This window comes from Mus pahari, chromosome 15, assembly GCF_900095145.1.
Source record: "Mus pahari chromosome 15, PAHARI_EIJ_v1.1, whole genome shotgun sequence".
NCBI lineage: Eukaryota > Metazoa > Chordata > Mammalia > Rodentia > Muridae > Mus > Mus pahari.
Genome location: NC_034604.1, coordinates 55243809 through 55261306, shown reverse-complemented (window position 1 = coordinate 55261306; position 17498 = coordinate 55243809). Strand labels below are relative to the sequence as shown.

The 17498-nt window shown below is 46.1% G+C and overlaps 1 pseudogene; it reads left to right on the top strand.

Moving 5' to 3' along the window:
• The first annotated feature begins 760 nt into the window (after positions 1-760).
• On the top strand, positions 761-861 carry LOC115065574 (annotated as a pseudogene).
• The last annotated feature ends 16637 nt before the right edge of the window (positions 862-17498 follow it).

The following is a 17498-nucleotide window of genomic DNA, read 5'->3' as shown; positions in this document are numbered from 1 at the left end:
AAGATTAAGTGCATCTTCTATGCACATCTTCTTCTATTGAGGATAGACAAGACAACCCAGTTAGAAGGGATTCAAAGGCAATGGCTGCTTTCTTAATGATAGACATGAGTTGACACAGAGACCATGAACCTGCAAAACCTAAAATATTCACAACCTGGCCCATTAATAGGCAGGGTTTGTTGACTACTGGCCTAGTAACTGTGAAAGTAACTGCCTCCAAGTGCTAGTAGTAAAGGCTCAGGCCACCAACTGAAGTGTCTTTAGGGGAGGGGCTAGAAGGAGAAAATCTGAATAGAGGGCTAAGAAGGAGAAAATCAAGTGGTTGCAACTGGGTGTATGTGTGTGTTGCTGACATATTTTTTTTTAAAATTAACATTTATTTGTGTATATATGTGGAAACATTGCAGGACTCAGTTCTCTCCTTCTACCATGTGGGTCTTCAGGGTTTAACTTGGATCTTCTGGCTTTGTGGTAGGTTCCTTTGCTGGCTGAGCCATTTGAGGGTCCCATATACGGTTGCTGTTTTATAAGGAGAATCACTTATGCATAGTGTGTGCCGTTAAAAATAAAGATGTACGAATGCTTGGTATGGAGACACATGCCTGCCATCCCAGCACTGGGGAGGTGGAGACAGAAGGCATATGAGCTCCAGACCATGGGCTACATGAGAACCTGTCTTAAAATACAAAACAAGATAAGAAGGGGGGGAAAGCCCACCACCACAGCTACAAAAACACATTCATTAAAACAAACAAGAATGGTTCTGGCTTCAGCAGCATTTATAACAAAAATTGGAATGATACGAAGATTAGCATGGCTACTGCACAAGGATGACAAATTGGTAAAGTGTTCGATATTTTAAAAGAAGGGGGCAGAGGAGAAGGTGGGGAAGGAGAAGAAAAGGAAGAGGAGGAGGAGGAAGAAGGAGAAGGAAATGAAGGGGAAGGAGAAGAGGAAGAAGGAGGAGGAGGGGGAGGAGGAGAAGGAGGTATCCATACAGTCACCACTGTACTTTTAGAGGTCTTTGTTCAGCCAGATTGTAGGCTCTGCTGGGGCACAGTGTAGACCCTAGTACAGAGCATAGCCCACTGCAGCTTATCATAGTTATAGAGCAAATGGAAAGGAACAAAGAATATGTGTTAAGAGAAGGGTGGTGGTGGCCAAACCTTTAATCCTATTAGGGAGGCAGAGACAGAAGGATCTTTGAGTTCGAGGCCAGTCAAAGATCTACAGAGCTAGTTTTAGGATAGCCAAAGCTGTACAGAGAAACCCAGTCTTGAAAAACCAAACCAAAAAAAAAAAAAAAAAAAAAAAAACAACCAAAAAAAACCAAAACAAACAACAACAACAACAACAACAACAAGAAAAAAAAGTGGTGGTGGTGGGGGAGATGTGCACACAGAGGAATGTACACTTAGTAAAGAGTGTGTCTTGCTGTGCTAGAACAACCCAAGAAAATGTTGGGCACAGAATGGCAGAGCAGAGACGTTACCCACAGTGCCTCCTCAGACCATGGCTGAAGCTGCTGCTGGGCTGCAGAGCCTGGGTTAAAGAGTCCCAGCTTCTCTGCGTCTCCCACGGTCCTTCCCTCGTAAGGTATCGGCTTCCGTTTGTCCTTCACAGCTTCCTGAAGGACAGCAGAGGAATCTAGCTGGAGCATGGCCAGTGTCAGCTCTAGCTGCTGCTGCTGCTGCCGCCGGCTCTGTCTTGTCTGTAAGCACATCTGTGGGGTCAGTGCTCCCTGGGGAAGGAGAAGTCTCTTCCTGCCAGTTGTCCAAATCCCCTACCCGAGGACCAAGCCAGGGACAGCCTGGTTCTAGAGACGGCCAGTGTCAAATTAAGGACATCTTTTGTTTTGCTTGTCGTTATCCTTACACACACACACACACACACACACACACTCCTTTGTGACTGAAATAAAGTTGGGTACCTTTCTTAGTTCATGCACATAGAAGAAATCAAGCCAATCCCGGATACAAGATTGGGCCAATCAGATTATTCCATTCCCCTGGTCTCTGTGATTGGTTTAGAGCTAGGCATGTGTGGTCATGAGTGGCGACCCCAGGGCTTTCGCTGGTGCTTTCAAAAGAGGGGAGATTTTTGCCACTAGGCGCAGAGGAATAAAGTTGTGGTAGAAGCAAGAGACTCTGGGAGTGAGAGACCGGTTCCTGATAGCCCTGTTTAAACTGGTTCTGTTCTGCCTGAAGTCCTTACCTAGCCCTAGCTCTTCAGTGGAAGAAACACAAGACACAGTCTTTGCTTAAGCTGGTGTGTTGGCAAGAGTCACGGCTGCTGCTCAGGCTTGGCCGGGCTTTAGCTTTGAACATACGTGGAGATTTGCTTCACACCTCCTGTATCCCGCACTTAGGCCCTCTGTGCCTCCTCCTGGACTCTTACCCATCCGAAAGCAGGCTGTTTCTCTAGCCTGCTCATTTTCATCCCTGGGTGAGGTGTCGGACCTGCTGGACACCCCAGTCCTCTGAATTCTAGCCCTTGATTCTTCAGACCTCCTGCCTGCCGCCCTCTCCCTCTCTCTCTCCCTCTCTCTCACACACATACACATACACACACACACACACACACACACACATGTACACATACATACATTCATGTGCACACACACATGCAACACATACATGGATACACACATATACATGCACACATATGTATACACATGCATACACACATACACATGCATACACACATACATGCACATGAGCACAAGCGTATGTGTGTGTGTGTGTGTGTGTGCACTCATGCACACACATATACACTCATTAACCTTTATGATTGAAATATAGTTGGGCACCAATTTCGGCCTTCAACTTTTATTGAGCATTTCCTGTGTAACAGACTCTGTGCCAAGCACACTTGTGGATAATCTCCTTTGGCCTCAATAACCCTATCTGCAGGTTTTATGATTATTATTCTCATTTTCAAGCAATGGGAAGCAATAGCTTAGGAAGGCTGACATCAAACAGCCATGTCCCATCATGACAAAGCAGCTCATCTGAGGGGAATGACCTCAGGAAGACTGACATCAAAACAGCCATGTCGCATTATGACAAGGTAGCTCATATGAGGGGAATGACCTCAGAGGCTTACTCCACCCCCTGAAACTGTGCTTCTGGCTTGAGTGGGCTTTGTGGGCTCGGGTGCCCATCTGAGGCCCTTGCCTATCATGGGGCCAGACCTGAATATCTCTGGGAAGCCCCTTGGTTAAGTGAATGCCTCAGAGGACACTAAGTCAGGAGTGCCCAGGACCTCATCCAGATAGCAGCCAATGTCTCTGCATCAAGTACTTTGGCCCAAAGAAAGACTTTGGTGTGGCCAGATGCCTTCTTGCAGGAATTGGAGTAATGTCCTGACTGAAGAACGGCTATAGCTCAAGGCACCTTCTCTGCTGACAAAGGAAGGGTCAGAGACCACAGGAATGAACAGCTCAAGCAGGAGGGGAAAACAAGCTTTAAAATTTCAGTTTGCAAGGTTATGGTGGCAAACACCTTTAGTCTCAGCACTTGGGAGGCAGAGGCAGGCTAATCTCACATTTGAGGCCAGCCTGGGCTACCAAGAGAGTTCCAGGACAGCTGGGACTACACAGAGAAAGCCTGACTCAAAAACAAATAAACAAACAAATAAACAAAAACCCCCCAAAACTTTGTTTCACTCTTCAAGAGTGGCTTCTGAATTCAAAGAGGTAAGCCAGGGTCTGGGATAAATTCAGATTCTATAAGATTTCTTCATTTTCTCTCTCTATAAATTTTTATTTTATTTTTTGGGAATTTTATACAATACATTTTGATCATACTCTTTCATCTCCCCTAACTCCTCCCTGATCATCCCATCCATCCAATTCCATGTTCTATTGTTCTTTTTACAAAACAAAACAAAATAAAAACAAAACAAAACAAAGCGAGTGAGTGCGCACTAGCACACACACACACACACACACACACACACACCAAATTGGGTTTATTTTGTGTTGTTCATCTGCTACTCCTGGGCACGGAGCCTTCCCTGGAGAGGTTGTTTTTACCTAGTGTCACTATATTGAAGAGAACTGCTTTCCCTCACCCAGCAGGTACAAATGACAAACAGCTTCTTGGCTAGAATTGGGACTTTGTGCCCATTTCTGCTTCTATGTGCTGGGGTTTTGTTTGGCTTGAGTTTATGCAGGTCTTGTGGATCCCATCCCAGTCTCTGTGAATTCATGTGAACACCTCCCTCTCTAGCTCTTATAATCTTTCTGCCTTCTCCTCCACATACATCCCCTGAGCCTTGAGGGAAGGGGTGTGATGTGAACACCTCATTTAGGGCTGAGTGCTCCAAAGTTTCTTACTCTCTGCACATTGTCCAGTTTGTGGGTCTTTGTTAATTCCCATTGACTTCAGGAAGCAGCTTCTCTGATGAGGGTTGAGCAAGACTCTGATCTTGCATACCAGTCTGTCACTAGGAGTTATTTTGCTGCTGTGTTCATTTCGTAGAACAATAGTAGCAGATTTTCCCCTGGGCTCATGACCTATCTAGTCTCATAGCCTTGACCTCATTGTGTGGAACTTCCTCAGAAAACCTGGAAATCACTTTACCACAAGGTCCTGCTCTATTACTCTTGGGCATATACCCCACAGACCCTACATCTTTAGACAGAGGTACTTTCTTGACCCTGTTCATGGCAGCTCTACTCATAAAAGCCAGAAGTTGGAAAAGGCCCAAGTGTCCATCAAATGGTGAATAGACAATGAAAGTGTGGTACATTTGCACAATGGAATAATACTCAAAGATGTTAAATAGGAGGGGAGCGGGTAGGGGGAGGGGATAGTCCAGGGAAGGGAAAGTAGAATGCGGTGTATAAAGCAATAAAGAAGAAATTAGAAAGAAAAGTTAAATGGAGGGGGGATGGAAAGGTAGGGTAAAAGAGCGACTATGGGAGGGACAGCTAACTCTAAAGGTCTTTCACAAAGCTACATGGAAACCCGCTATTGTAGAAGCTCCCTAAAATATAGACATGCATAAAAGGAGTTTAAATGAAGTCACCATATAATGGGGAGGGGGAGGGACATCAAATGATGTAAAGAGACTCTCGTGGACTGTACAGAAGCATCACCTGTCAATAAAAATGCTGTTGGCCTATTAGCTTAGACTGGAAATAGGGAGGTGGAAGTTCCGGTACAGAGAGGAGATTCTGGGAGAGAGACAGGCGGGAGGAGATAGATTCGGCCCCACAGATAGAGGAAGACTCTTGCATGTAACTGAGGACCAGGTTACTGGCCATGTGGCAGAATTTAAGATGGAATAATGAGATGATTAAGTTATAAGCTATTCACGGAATGATCCAAAGCATTTGGCCCAGGCATTTTATTCACATAGAAGAAGTCTCAGACTCATTATTTCGTGAACATGGGCACAGGTGGGAAAAACGTATTTTTGAGTTATTAGACAAAGTAATATCATAGAGACTCCCCCCACCAAACATTAGGATATTGGATACCCTCCATAACATGATGATGTTACCCTAGGGTACCCTATAACATAACATGTACCTTATTGCTGAAGGCACCACATACTTATGTGTGGAACATGGAGAAATCCAGCTAGCAGCTAGCTGGAGTTTCATCCCTTCCTAATCATGTTCACAGTGCTGATGGTGTTGTGTATACCACTTAGAGGAGTCAGCTCACCCAGCTATGAACACTGTGAGCTACAATAGCAACCCGCCTGCATGTTATGCTCACTAGTGCAACAGTGACACAAAGTATGTAATAACCAACCATTTTTTTGATTGGCCCTAAGGCCCAGTCCATGCGATGGAACCCAAAACTGACCAATAACCCAAGACTAGATAGGTCATGGATTCCCTAGAGGAATACCTACAGAAATTATTCATTTTTCTCATGAGAAGAAGTGGCTCTCACAGCATTAACGATGAAAACAAAAAGCCCCCTCCCTCCCTTTTGTTTAATTTGAGACAGGGTTTCCTCTGTGTAGTCCTGGCTGTCCTGAAACTTGATCTGTAAGACCAGGCTGGCTTAGAGATCTTCTTACCTCTGCCTTCCCAAGTGCTGGGATTGAAGGTGTGTGCCACCGCGGTCTGGCCAAAGCTCCTTTTAAAAATTGCATTTATTTTGAGAGAGACAGGAGAGGGGGGAGGGGAGAGGGGAAGGGGAAGAGGGAGAGGGGAAGGGGAAGAGGGAGAGGGAGAGGGAGAGGGAGAGGGAGAGAGAAGGTCAGAGGATAATTTTGGGCTTGGTGACAGTGTCTTAAGGACTGATTCACCTTGCCATCCCTTACAGCTCCCCCCCCCCCCCCGAGACAGCGTTCCACTATGGAGGCCTGGCTGAGTTTGCATGTGCAGGTTCCCAGGATGGCTTCAGTTTTATGGCAACCTATAGCAATCCTTCCGTTTCAACCTCAGCAAGCTGGAGTTGCCGGCATGTGTCGTCTGACTGTACTCTCTCAGTACCAGACTGCCAGGTATGCTGTTCCCTCTGCCTGGACACTGTGTCTTCCCTTCCCCTCCTTTGCCTGATGGCCTCTGCACATGCGTATGCACATTGTCTTGGAGTTCACTTGCTTTTCTTAACATGTTTCAATCCTGCCACTGTATTTGATACATTTGGTTTTACCACTAGACCCATGAGGTTCCTGAAGGAAGGTAGACATCAGTTTTGTTCTGTATGATATTCTTAGAAGCAGAAACATTGTAACAATTCACTGAATGAACAATGAGAAAATGAAAATTGAAAGAAACCAACCAAAGCAGTGCCCCCTCCCCCACCCTCCAAGTAATTATATGCTGGGCATGGTGGTTTATGCCTTTTATACCGGCACTCTGAAGGTAGATGCAGGCAGATCTCAGTGAGTTTGAGACCATCATTGTCTGTGTAGTGAGATGCTGTCTCAGAAAAGAAAAGGAAAAGAAAGAAAACCAAAAAGCCCGAAGCAGGTTACTTACAGTGATTTTTATGACCACTAGATGGCACATGGCTGTACATCCCAACAGGGAAGGGTGGGTGGTAGAGGGTAAAAGTAAAAGATTGGCAGGTGGGGGTGGCGTGGGGGTGGGACAATTAGACTTCTGATCTTCTCCAGCAGGAGGCCTTTGTAGTCTGCAGATAGTGGTGTGTGTGTGTGTGTGTGATGTATGTGTGTGTATATATGTGCGTGTATGTGTGTATGTGAGGTTTGAGTGTGGTGTGTGTGTGTGTGTGTGTGGAGTATGTGTGTGTGTATATATGAGGTGTGTGTGGTATATGTATGTTTGTGTGTATGTATATGTGTGTGTTATGTGTGTATATGTATGTGTGTGTGGTGTGTGTATGTGTGGTATGTATATGTGTATATATGTGTGGTGTGTGTGTGGTGTGTATGTGTGTGGTGTTTGTGTGATGTGTGTGTGCTGTGTGTGTGTGTGTGTGGTGTGTATATGTTGCATGTGTTTGTGTGTGGTGTGTGTATATGTTGTATGTGTGTGTGTGGTGTGTGTAGTATGTGTGGTGTGTGTGTTGTATGTGTGTATGTGGTGTGTGTGTGGTGTGTGTGTGTGGTGTGTGGTGTGTGGGGTGTGGGGTGTGTGTAGTGTGTGTGTATGTGAGGTGTGGTGTGGTGTGTGTGTGTGTGTGTGTGTGTGTGTGTGTGGTGTGACTGGTAATTGTCTCACTGTATGACCACACCCCACCCACCTCATATCCTCAGGCTGCTACCATGTCAATGCTATTCCACATCAAAAAGGTGGGTTTGTTAATGTTATCTTTTGTGGCAGCTTGAAATGATTTTACAAATTGCTTTTTCTCCCTGCTGTATAGGAATTGAATGGGCTCTGTCACTTTTAGCATCTGAGTCATATTGTTTGACTTAAGAAGAAACACAAATTTACACTTCTCTTATCCCATTATAACACAAGTTAGCTAAATTTTCGAGGAAGTACATTGTATAAAAAGTCAACTCCTCTGTGTGTGTGGTGGGGGGAGTTGTGTGTGTGTTGTGTATGTATGTATGGTGTGTGTGTATGATGTATGTGTGTATGGTGTATGTGTATGTGTTTGGTGGTGTGTGGGGTTGTGTATGTGTGTGTGTGGTGTGTATGGGGTATATGTGTGTGTATTGCTGAAACCATGCTAGATAAACTCTGTCGCTAACCTATAACTGGAGTCCAGAGATAATATTTTCTATTACTTCCTGAGATTGTCAAGGTGCAGAACAAGTAACAATAATAACAGAAAGACAATGCTGGCACTGGTAAGGTAGCTCAGTGGGTAGGGCACTTGTTCCCAAGCCTGAAGACCTCCCAGAGTGAAGGGAGAGCACCAACTCCCAAAAGTTCAACTTGTCTATGGTGTTCTCTCTCTCTCTCTCTCTCTCTCTCTCTCTCTCTCTCTCTCTCTCTCTCTCACACACACACACACACACACACACACACACAAATAAATCAATTTAATTTTTTAAAAACCAACTGACATATCCATGAACCTAATGCAGAAAGCAGATGTATACAGCTGGTGTACCCACAGAGCCCCACACTTCGGTCAGAATGGAAGTGTACCCTACAGAATCTTTTTCTCTGGAAGCTCATAAAAATCCTGTTTGGCAGAGGTTCAGTACTTTGGAGCCTGTAAGAAGTCAGGAGTTAGGGATTGGCCTGGCGGGGTTAATCCTTGACTCTTGTTGGTGTTCCCACACGGCTCCTGGCCTCTCCTTGTCTTTCTTCCTTATCTGCCCAGTGGAGGCTGCAAGGCTGGTCTACCAAGGGAGTGTGAGTGTCCTCTTTGCACTTGTATTTGACTTGGAGCTGGTTCCAGACCAGTAGAGCCACAGAGGCAGTTACAGAGGCCTCTGGCAATCTTGCCTTGCTGGGCTCCCCAGTCGATGCCAGTTCTGGCCATCACAGCCTTCATATCTTAGCAGGTTGGGCATCATTTAGAAACTGTCTTATTTGTACTGCGGCAATTCAGCCAGTATGACAGCCATAAAGATTGCTTTGTGGCCCCTTGAGCTGTTGTGGATTGGAGGGTGCAGAGGGAAGCAGAATCTGACTCAGTCAAGGGCTTTGGCCCAAGGTTGACCAGAAGTCTCTATGCGTGGGTCTGTGTGCGCCTGCATATTTGTGTGTATCTGTGTCTCCATGTGAGCCTGTGTCTGAGTGCTGGGGAGAGGGAACACCTAGGACTGGTTTAACCTCAACCTTCTCCTTCTCTTAGCAAACAAATATAAATTTGATGCCAAGCATTGAGTTAGATTTGGTAGGGCTATCTTGATGATGATACTACGGGTATGGGCAGCAAAGAAGAAAACAACAAGTTGGACTTAATGAAACTTCAAAGTTTTGTGCATCCAAAGGCTCTTTTTCTCAACACCTGTGATTAAATCTGTATTAAAACCTCTTAAAAATAAGCCGGGCACTGGTGGTACACGCCTTTCATCCCAGCACTCAGGAGGCAGAGGCAGGTGGATCTATGAGTTCAAGGTTAGCCTGGCCTACCCAATGAGTTCTGGGACAGCCTGGGCTACACAGAGAAACCCTGTCTATACTGACTGGTTTTGTGTGTCAACTTGACACAGGCTGGAGTTATTACAGAGAAAGGAGCTTCAGTTGGGGAAATGCCTCCATGAGATCCAGCTGTAAGGTATTTTCTCAATTAGTGATCAAGGGGGAGGTCCCCTTGTGGGTAGTGCCATCTCTGGGCTGGTAGTCTTAGGTTCTATAAGAGAGCAGGCTGAGCAAGCCAGGGGAAGCAAGCCAGTAAGAAACATCCCTCCATGTCCTCTGCATCAGCTCCTGCTTCCTGACCTGCTTGAGTTCCAGTTCTGACTTCCTTTGGTGATGAACAGCAATGTGGAAGTGTAAGCTGAATAAACCCTTTCCTCCCCAACTTGCTTCTTGGTCATGGTGTTTGTGCAGGAACAGAAACCCTGACTAAGACACTGTCCCCCCCATTGAAAAAAATCCCCAAAATAATAATAATAATAAAAAAAAACTTCTACTTTGCCTCAAAATCAAACCAAAAAACTCAACAACAACTCAACCAACCAACCAACCAAACAAACAAACCAAAGACTATCAATAAAGTAACAAGCCAAGCATGGTCGCTTACAGCTGTAATTCCAGCACCTACGTACGAGCTGAGGCAGAAGGACTGCTGCAAGTTTGAGGCCAGCTTAGTCTACCGACAAAATAAATTGCAGTCAGCAAGGGTTTAGTGAGACTCAACTGACAAAAAGGAAAGAAAGAAGAAAGGATAAAGCTACAACCCCACAGACAGGGAGAAAATAGTTACAAATCAATATCTCTGATAAGGTACTGACACCCAGAATGTAGAGAGGACCTAAAGCAACAGAGCAAGCTAATTTTAAAATGAGTCTAGTGTTTGAGATTTGGCCAAATAGCATATGCAAATGAGCAATGAACACTTGAAATGACGCTCGCCATCATTAATCATTTGAGAAATGAAAGTTGGGACTACAAAGCTGTCGGTGGTAGCGCAGCCCATGACATCAGTGATCAAGGCAGAGGTGATGGTGACACAGCCTCTGACATCAGCAATCAAGGCAGAGGCCAGTCTGAGCTCCACAATGAGACCCTATCTCAGTACCACTCCCCCACCTTAAAAAACAACCTCACACACCAGGTTGGCTACTGAAAGCAAAACAGGAAAAAACGCCAAAACCACAAACAAAACCCAGGTGTTGGTGAAGATGTGGAGAAATGGGCAGGGATAGGAAATGGCTCAGTCACCATGGAAAACTGATAGAACATCCTCAGAACATTACAAATGGAATTATCATAGGTTCCAGCAGTTCCACCTCTGGATAGACACTGGAAAGACTGCAAAGCAGTCTCAGAGATAATTATACAGCTGCCAGCAGCATTTCACACAATGGTTAAGATGGAGAAGCTAAGTGTCCACCGGTGGGCGAATGCATAGGCAAACTGTGGTTTATAACATGAGATGGAATATTACTTCACCTTTAAAAGGAAGGTAGCTCTGACCCTAGAGGACATTACGTAAGTATAACAAACCAGTCACAAAAAAGAGAGGAAGGTTGCTAGAGGCCTTTGGGGATGGACATGGAATTATTTTATGGGCACAGAATCATAGTCTCACGGAATAGGATCAAGGAGATAGTGCCCATCAGCAAACAACACCGTGAACGCATTTGATACTACTGAACACTTCAAATAGGTATGATGTTAACTTCTGTTCATGCAAATAAGACAAGTTAAAAAGGAGATTTAGGGATGATTGGTTTTTGTCAAATCAACATAAACCTAGACATATATGGGAAGAGAGAATCTTAATGGAGAAAATGTCTTGGCTGTAGGCAGGCCTAGAGGGCACTTTCTGATTTAGTAATTGATGTGAGAGGCCACAGCCCATTGTGGGTGGTTCATCTCTGGACAGGTAGATCCTGGGTTCTATAAGAAAGCAGGCTGAGCAAGCCATGGGGAGCAATCCAGTAAGCAGCATCCCTCCATGGCCTCTGCATCAGCTCCTGCCTCCAGGTCCCTGCCTTGACTTCCTTTGAAGATGGACTGTGATGCGGAAGTATAAGATGAAATAAAATCCTTTCCTCCCCAAGGTGCTTTGGTCATGGTGTTTCCTCGTGGCAAAAGAAACCCTAACTAGATGGATATCTCAGTACATAAAAGCACTTGCCATGCTAGCCTGACAACCTTAGTCCACCCCGGGAACCCAAGTAAGAAAGTCACTGTAGTGTCTGGTGTCTGTAATCCTAGCACTCCTGTGGAGAGATAGGAGGCAGAGACAGGAGAACTGGCTGAAGCTTGACCATACAGGACAGTGGCAGAAAGGTGACAGGCTTGACTCTGAGACGAAGCAGAAGGGAGAAGTGACTCCCCCAAAGTTGTCTTCTGACTTCACACGTGTGCTGTAACACAGATGTGTGTGCACACACACGCATATTGTAAGCAAGTAAACAGATAATAAATCTTTTTTAAAAAGTAATTCAGTAATAAGCCCACTGTCATTGATAACTAAGGAAAAAATAAGACGCAGTCCCCTGCCTCAGAGAACCTACAGTGTAGCCAGGAACAGAGTCAATAAACCAAGAAGATCCCTATCTTATTTATAGGCTTCTGTGACTTGAGCTGATGCCCTGCCTCCTTGAAGATTAAGAATTGAGTACCCAAGGAGCTGAAGGGGTCTGCAACCCTATAGGTGAACAACAATATGAACTAACCAGTACCCCCAGAGCTCATGTCTCTAGCTGCATATGTAGCAGAAGATGGCTTAGTCGGCCATCATTGGAAAGAGAGGCCCCTTGGTCTTGCAAACTTTATATGGCCCAGTACAGGGGAATGCCAGGGTCAAGAAGTGGGAGTGGGTGGGTGGGGGAACAGGGTGTGGGGGGATAGGGGACTTTTGGGATAGCATTTGAAATGTAAATGAAGAAAATATCTAATAAAAAAAAAAGAATTGGCCCCACATCGCAGCAGGAAGCTCAATGCCTCCCAAAGGGTTGCATAAGTTCAAAGGCATTTCAGTCCTATCCTTGGCTCAGCGCACCCTGAAGCTGTTTGGCTCTAGGTTCACTGGACCTTGCTTGTCCAGTGCAGCTCAGTACAGTCAAGGCAAACAATTGTAGCTTAGACCCTAGCAGGCCTCTGCTGAGGCTTCAAGCCACCAGGCTGGCTTCCTAGGCCACCTCTTTTCAGAGACCTCCACCTGTGTGATTGCCTTACCCACCACCCCCAGAGCCCTCTGCTCTTCGTTGTCTTTCTGAGTCCTCCATCCCCATTCCCCTTTACCCTTGTACCTTTGGATGCGTTGTGGTGTGCACAGCAAAGAGATTTTACATCGTATGCCAGGCACAACCAACACTTATTTCCAAGGAGCTGAGTAACTTCTTTAGAGGGGCCTTCTTAGGTTCTCAGTATTTACCACAGAGGCAAAGCTCTAAGTCCTTGCAGTCCCAGCTGCCACTTCTTCTCTTACTAGCCTACGAGAGCCCATGGGGATTCTTTTCCTCACGTATGAGAATTATGCCTTCCCTCTTAGGGGGCAGAAGTCACTGCCATGAGGTTGAGTTTTAAGACATTGTCTGTCTCTGCATTACCCATGCTCTCATTTAACAAACAGTTTAGATTGGCTTTAACAGATGCAGGGCTGGAGTGATCCCGTGTGGTTCTTGGGAAGGACGGGAGCTGACGCAGGGTTTCAGAGCTGGGATGGGTAGAAGTAAGGATAAGATGAAGGGCAAGGCATGTCGGGAGTGGGCATGGGGATCGACTGGCACAGAGGACCCACGCTCTCCAGCGTGGCCAGTGGGTATGAGCGTTCCGCAGAGAGGTGGTCCTCTGACGGACACCCCCCCCCCCAGGACAAACAGATATGAATGACCAGAGGCGCTCCCGGATGAGAGGGTCATTTGGGCTGAGGGATTAGGTGGATGTGTGAGTGACCTAGCTGAGGGGGCAATGGGGCTCCTAGTCAAGGAGGCTGGGAGAGGGGGAGGGGAAGCTGGAGCACCACAGGGTGGTGCGGGATGAGCAGAGCAAGCAGGGCAGAAGGACTTGTACCTGGGAACAGGGGAACAGGCCCAGGTACCTTTGAGCAGGTGTAGCTTCAGGATCTAGCTATGAAAGGCACCTGGTGGGTGTTTACAGACACTGAGGGAACAGATGTGGGAAGCTGAGGGAAGCCAGGGAGGGAGCTATAGCCGTGCTAGGGAGCTCTGAGGCACAGCAGAGCTTGCAGTTAGAAGGGGACCGAAAGGGAGCAGGGACACACCGGAAGACAGGAATGAGCCTCCTCTGGTTGGCAATGATGATGATGATGATGATGATGATGATGATGATGATGATGATGCTCCCTGCAGGGGCCTCTGGCTGCTTAGGTTTGTCTGAGAGTGAGAAAAGGCCTGTGGAAGGCAGAGTCAAGGACAACCGGTAAGCTTGACAGGCGGTTGAGCTTTTGCTTGCACTGAGAAAGAAGGCATCGCTTTTCCCATGCCCTGGGGAGCCTCAGGGAGAAAGCCTGGCTGGGTGCTGAGAACAGGTCACGTTTATATTCATGGCTGTCTTCTACTTAGTGAAACCAGATTTCCAATTAGGGCAGAGACATTTGCTTTTAAACAAGGCAGAGGATTAAACATGGAGTACCTTAAAAATACACTAAGTGAGCCGGGCAGTGGTGGCGCACGCCTTTAATCCCAGCACTTGGGAGGCAGAGGCAGGTGGATTTCTGAGTTCGAGGTCAGCCTGGTCTACAAAGTGGTTCCAGGACAGCCGTGGCTACACAGAGAAACCCTGTCTCGAAAAACCAAAAAACAAAACAAAACAACAAAACCCACAAAAATCCCCAACAAACAAACAACAAACCACTAAGTGGTTGGAGCCAGGTGATTCAGGCTGTTTTGGAAGAGCCAGGAGGGAGGGGTTTGGAGGCCTGTGGGGTGTGCAAAGGTAGAATCACTTGCTCTTGTATCCAGGGCTAGGAAAGGGCTTCCTGATCCTGAGGAGGCCAGTGAGAGGTGGGTTTGGGGATCACCCTGTCTCAGAAGCACAAGAGGAAGTCGCTCCCCCTGGTGGGTCAGACAGGAGGTAGGAGGTGACGGTGTGGGAATAAGTTAGAGCCCATTTTATTTCAAGAGCCTTTCAAAAGAAGCGAAGCCTGAGGATATGGCTCAGCATAGCACTTGGCTAGTGTGCTCAAGGCTTCCAGTGTCATTCTCAATAGAGAGAGGGTAGAGGGGGAGGGGGAGGGGGAGGGGGAGAGGGAGAAGGGGATTCCTCGAAGATGAAATGATTCAAAGAAGCTGACCAACCACTGCCAAGGGCAGCTTTTTTTCTTCTTCAAGTAGTGTCTTAAATTGAACCTCAGGACATTTTGGAATGTCTAGTGTCCCTAGTGTCAACTCAGTGTAGTCCCTTGAGTGGCACAGAGAGTCCTGGCCTCTGTCAGCAAGGGGAAGCAGTTCTGGGGTTGGGGATTGCCACTGTTGCGAATGTGAGGTCTCCGTGTCCCTGTGCACAGGGCTTCCTCTTGGGAACTTTCCATCTTAGTGTTGTTGTTGTTGTTGTTGTTGGTGGTGGTGGTGGTGGTGGTGTGCGTGCACATGCATGTGTGCGTGCTCATGCATGTGTGCGTGCTCCTGCCTGCAGCCCTATTGCCAGGCTGTAATTAGAAGTTTTCCTTCTGAGCTACTATCGTTCACAGCGAGTGCTCCTTGGTAAGTCTGTGGTGAAGGAAGGAGTTTGCTGGAAGGGCCGGGGCCAGGATTCTACTCCCCTGCTTCCTCATGAGGCTCCAGACAGATGCATTAGTGCAGGACTGAAGATGTACAATGGGAAGAAAATTGGCCTTTTCTTGCCCCTGTGACCTCATAATCCATAAAAGGGATTAAAGAAAGAAGGCTTTCAAATTGAAAGCCCAAAGAATTTAAAATGGTCCTGAGATCAAAATCTAAAGCAATATTTAAGGAAAGTGGCTATGCACCCATTAACTATCTAAATGGTCCCTGGGTGGAAGGGTTGGGGTTAAGAGGGTTCCCCCTGCCTCCATCAGTCCCTGAGGATGGAGGGAGATAGATTGCCCAGGTTTGCTCTCATGAGTAACTTGCTACATAGCTGGAGTTGCCTGCTACCTAGTCTTCATCCGGAACGATCCACAGCTATGCTTTCAGAATGGGTTCATATCTTGGTGTCCACTTGGTAGCCATGTGGTATTAGGCAAGCCAATTTCACTCCATAACTAGGGATAAGCATGGTACCTCTGATATAAGGCCATTACAAGGATGACCTGAATGAAAACTTATAAAGTTCTGACAACTGTTTTGCTGGGTGTGCGGCTCTCAGGAGGCATAAGCATGGCTTATGTAGTGAGTTCCAGTCTAGCCAAGGTAATATAGAGAAACTCTGCCTCAAACAAACAAACAAACCAACCAGTGTTCCACACATAGTAATTACTCAATAAAGATCAGCTCTAGGCTGAGACAGGAAGACCATGAGTTTGAGGCCAGCCTGGGCTACACAGTGAGACCCAATTTTAAAGAGAAAAAAAAAATCAGCTTTTGGTCTGAGGACCTACCTCAGTTAGTAGTAGGGTTCTCATATGCATGAAGCCCTCACATGCTAGTAATTCAAGCAGTTGGGGGGCAGAGGTAGGGGAAACAGAAGTTCAAGGTCATCCTTAATTATACAAGAAGTTTGGGACCTGCCTGGGCTGCATGAGATCTTGCCGTTATAAAAAAAATTAGCTTTAATACTTATTTATCATCTTTCCTCTCTGTGATATGATAAGCCCTGCTCTAAGAATAAAGGAGCACTGTAAATTATATAGAGGGAAAATGTGAATGGCTGTTACTATCCAATTAAATATATACTTATTACTATGAGATAATTTCCAAAAGATGAGTCTCTTCAGCGAGCTTGGGCCTCTTCCTTTTACAGTCTCAGCCATGTCTCTGAAGATGTGTGGTATCCACTTATTGACCCTGAGTACCCTCACACCAGAGACCTTACTGAATCAGTCAAGTGTAGCTGATTTCTTCTCTCTCTCGGCCAGGCAAGCATAAGAGACACCTAAAATTGTTATCACTGTAACCTCAACAAATTAACAGTCGATCCCAAATTTATAATTATTGTCTGAAGGATTATACTTGGAAATGCAAAATACTGACGATGATAATTCGTAGAGAAACTCACTTTATACATAATACATTTTATGTCCCTAAGTTAATACCTTGTGACCTAGATAGAAAGGGATTGCACCCATTTTAATCCTCCTTTAACTTTATACCCACCCCACTTTGTCTCTTCAAATGCAGCAGAATTTTCCCACAGGGTATTCATACTGGCAGCAACCTTTCTTTCTGTTCTGGGCACACACACATTTCCCCCCTGGCTAAAATCGGCTTCTGGTTGGAGACATCAATGTCCCAGAGAGTTAGGGCATGAAGGGGTGGTCTGGGGAATCTTCTGGGAACGAGATCCATCCTTCTCCCTGTCAGAGATCCTTGGTCTCTTTTCTGAGAGAAAGGAATCCCCTATACTTATTGAAAGCATAGATGAAGCGGAGTGTGGTCCAACTCATCTATAATCCCTGTCTTTTAGATACAGGAGGGTTCTGAGGTTGAGGATATCCTGGGTTCAGAGTAAAAGCATTTCTCAAAAAATGAAAACAAAACAACAACAACAACAAAACAAACTGTGGTTGGAGAGATGCCTCAGCTGTTAAGAACAGTGACTGTTCTTTCAGATTCAAATATGGGATCGCCTTCTTCTGGCTTCCATGGGTTATTCACTCACCCCCTTTTTAAAAAGCCTACAAGATTAGTAAGATGGCTGAGAGGGTAGAATTTGCCAGGCAAGCACAAGAATTTGAGTTCAGATCCCTGACACCCCAAAATGCCAGGTGGGCATGGCGGCTATCTATCCTTCCTGTGCTTGGGAGGCAGAGGCAGAGGCAGAGGCAGAGGCAGAGGCAGAGGCAGAGGCAGAGGCAGAGGCAGAGGCAGAGGCAGAGGCAGAGGCAGAGGCAGAG